This window comes from Mytilus galloprovincialis, chromosome 10 (assembly GCF_965363235.1).
Source record: "Mytilus galloprovincialis chromosome 10, xbMytGall1.hap1.1, whole genome shotgun sequence".
NCBI classification, from domain to species: Eukaryota; Metazoa; Mollusca; class Bivalvia; order Mytilida; family Mytilidae; genus Mytilus; species Mytilus galloprovincialis.
The window spans coordinates 13,591,643-13,594,944 of NC_134847.1; the positions used below are offsets into that span (position 1 = coordinate 13,591,643).

Below are 3,302 nucleotides of genomic sequence, written 5' to 3' on the forward strand. Positions count from 1 at the left end.
GAGAAAAAGTGCGTCATATTTTCCTCTTTGGTCCTTGTAAAAAACATAATTGTTTGAGTATTGATCTTGTCTATCAACAAGTGCAGAAGCAGACGATCGATTTTAATTCATTAATAAAAAAAATCATGCGCTGCGACGATACACTCAAACTGCTTACACTGTAAATATACCTGACGCCTGACGCGTCCGGACGCGTTCAAAATTTGTACACCGAATGTTCAATATTTTAACGTCATATGCTAATGCTTAGAGACGTGTTCAAAGTTTTAACGTTTGTGTTAAAACTACTAACATGTGTGTTCAGACACAGTGAACACCAGTGTTCAAATTCTGATTTAAAAAAAGAAGACAGTCGTTTGTCCGATTTTCTATCCTTCTAATTGGCAAATTCAAAAAGAAATTCTTTAAAATATATGAATGTATACGCAGGATGATGATCTGTGAATTTTTTACTAATATTTTAGTAATTGGGAAATATTAAACTTCCAAGCTGGCATATACAGGATATATGTATAGTTTATGAACTTATTTTATCATTATTACTAGTTTTACTTACAAGTGACAAAATAATGCATATCAATTAGGCCTGTTATGATAATATCGTAATAAAAATATGTCGATGTTTATCTTATATCATGATCCGTTCAGTTTATTAACATTACATGTTCAATCAGTGTTCAAATCGCTCGAAATTTTGAACACCTCGCGTTAAAAAAATATACCAGGGTACCAAATACCGGAAACAGATATCGGCTGGTGATTTAGGCGGTTTAACGAAGAATGGATACACATAAGGAAGAGAACTGGAGAAGGGACTTCTATCCCACATGAACATGAAAGAAGTGAGTAACAAATTAGGATAATCTCCATAGGTAGTTCGATGGCTTCCTTGTTATTTTCTCATGTCAGATATATATTTGTCAAATATTCATAACTGTTATATCCAAATATTCAACAAAATAAAAGACGAATTAAAGAACAGGATTTAGATTAAACGTTCATAACAAATGATTTCCTAAACTGATGAATAACCAGTCTGTGATCGTCTGTCTGTTATACAGAATAAATGATGATTGTTGCCAAGTTATCCACGTATATTAGCTGAAGATCGCTGAACACTAAGTGTTAAGAACTCTAACATGAAGTGTTCAAAAATGAAACACAAAGGCATTAAAAACTGAACACCACACATTCAATTGATGAACACTAAGTGTTTAGAACTCTAACATGAAGTGTTCAAAAATGAAACACAAAGGCATTAAAAACTGAACACCACATATTCAAATGATGAACACTAAGTGTTAAATAACTCTAACATCAAGTGTTCAAAAATGAAACACAAAGGTATTAAAAACTGAACACTGCACATTAAATTGATGAACACTAAGTGTTAAATAACTCTAACATCAAGTGTTCAAAAGTGAAACACAAAGGCATTAAAAACTGAACACCACACATTCAATTGATGAACACTAGTGTAAACATTTGGAACACCATTTCAGTTGACTTAGAAAATGCATTCGGTTTTTTTTTATTTGCAGGAATCGTTAGATTGAAATGTTTGAATTAGGAACTGGTAGCCAATAATCCCACGAAGGTCATTTCTGCATGCTATAAAGTGTTGGGGAAAAAAAGATATAAAAAAAGGTATGACAATATATGTTTATTAATAGCTTATGTGGGTGTATCATTTCTATATCTGTATACCTTAGGTCAAGAAATCGACTTTTGTAATTTATAATGTCAAAACTTGCATTTCAGTGCCATATAATATCAATTTGTACTCAAGACGTAGTATATATCGAAATTAAAGCATAACAATCATTGCATAATTTAATGGTTTATAAAAAAAAAACTCTTCTATTAATTTTAAATTTTATTTTGCAGGATATATAGGCTCATAGACATTACTTGTTGTGGATGACTTTGACATTTGGAAGTTGATAACAACACATAAAATGCCACTTAGTTGATAGCTTTAAGTGAAGATGCACTGAAAAGTGGAGCGTTCATTGTATGTGATCGTACAAGAACTCTTGGAATTTGCAAACTTTTAAACTTTCATTGTGACAAATATCTATATCATAAACTATCTACTTATCACTTTGACATGCTTTTTCGGTTAGGATACACATGATGTAGCAACTATCTTTTCATGTAGGGGTAAATACTTATTTGTGATGTGAAGTCAATTTAAAAACATTATGTATGTGATTTCACTGACTGTTACTTGTGATATCATAAGGTATTCTTGTGTACTTTTTTTTACATGTCTTACATATATGCTCATTTGATTATATAAAGAATTACTTGTTAAAATATGTTTTATTGTTATATTTTGCCTGATTCAATATAGTTTTTATAACAGTTTAATTAAGTTTAGTATTTATGGAACATTATGTACGCTTGAAAATAGAACATGTTCTACATTTGAACACCATCACTTTGAACACCTATGTCAACTATTCTGAATGTTAACATCTGGTGTTCTGGATCTTAACATTTCTGGTTTTGAACATGTTCAGTGCGTTCAAAAAGTGTTACATGGCTGTTGAACGCGTCGACGTATTAAGATTTTGAACATTCGGACACGTTAAATCGTTGAACACTAATGTTAAGGTCTCTAACATCAAGTGTTCAAAAATGAAACACAAAGGCATTAAAAACTGAACACCACACATTCAATTGATTAACACTAGTGTAAACATTTGGAACACCATTACACGTTCAAAAAGTGTTACAAAAAAGCGTTCAAGCAGTGTTCTATTTGTTAACACTTAGATTTACAGTGTACGTACGCGAAATGTTTCATTTTACAGACAGAAGTGCCACGTAATTTACATTTACTTATGAAGAATTTTTAATAATAGTATTAAGGTTTAAGACATGCAGACGATAGACATGAGACGGAATGTTAAAAATTGTGCCACGGGCTTATGATTGTTGACTTACTATTGTAGGCGGATGAATGAAGTCAACATATGACGTAGGTTTTTAATCGGATTCCTATTGGTTACGCACTAACATTTCATGAATGAAACGTGGGAAAGTAAATACGATTGCCCAAATAAGGAAAGTCTGTAGTACTATCGTAGTAGGCACAAATTGACATTGCCGGGCTGACGAAGTGGCTAACTATGGCAGCAACAGCCAAAATGGGTCGTGTAATTAACCCACTTTGCCACTTTGTAGGCACCGATTTTCGTTTCGGGATATTATATAGGATTGGTAGTTATAAATACTGCTTCATATATATTCTTCATGGCACACTTATAGTTTAACATGTTTAACGTACAATGGTA

General features: G+C 32.1%; 1 long non-coding RNA gene across 1 annotated transcript; it reads left to right on the top strand.

Moving 5' to 3' along the window:
• The first annotated feature begins 626 nt into the window (after positions 1 to 626).
• On the top strand, positions 627 to 2,451 carry LOC143048982 (uncharacterized). Its single transcript, XR_012969973.1, has 3 exons — positions 627 to 842; positions 1,542 to 1,647; positions 1,888 to 2,451. It is a non-coding gene; the product is annotated as an uncharacterized LOC143048982 (long non-coding RNA).
• Positions 2,452 to 3,302: the final 851 nt, after the last annotated feature.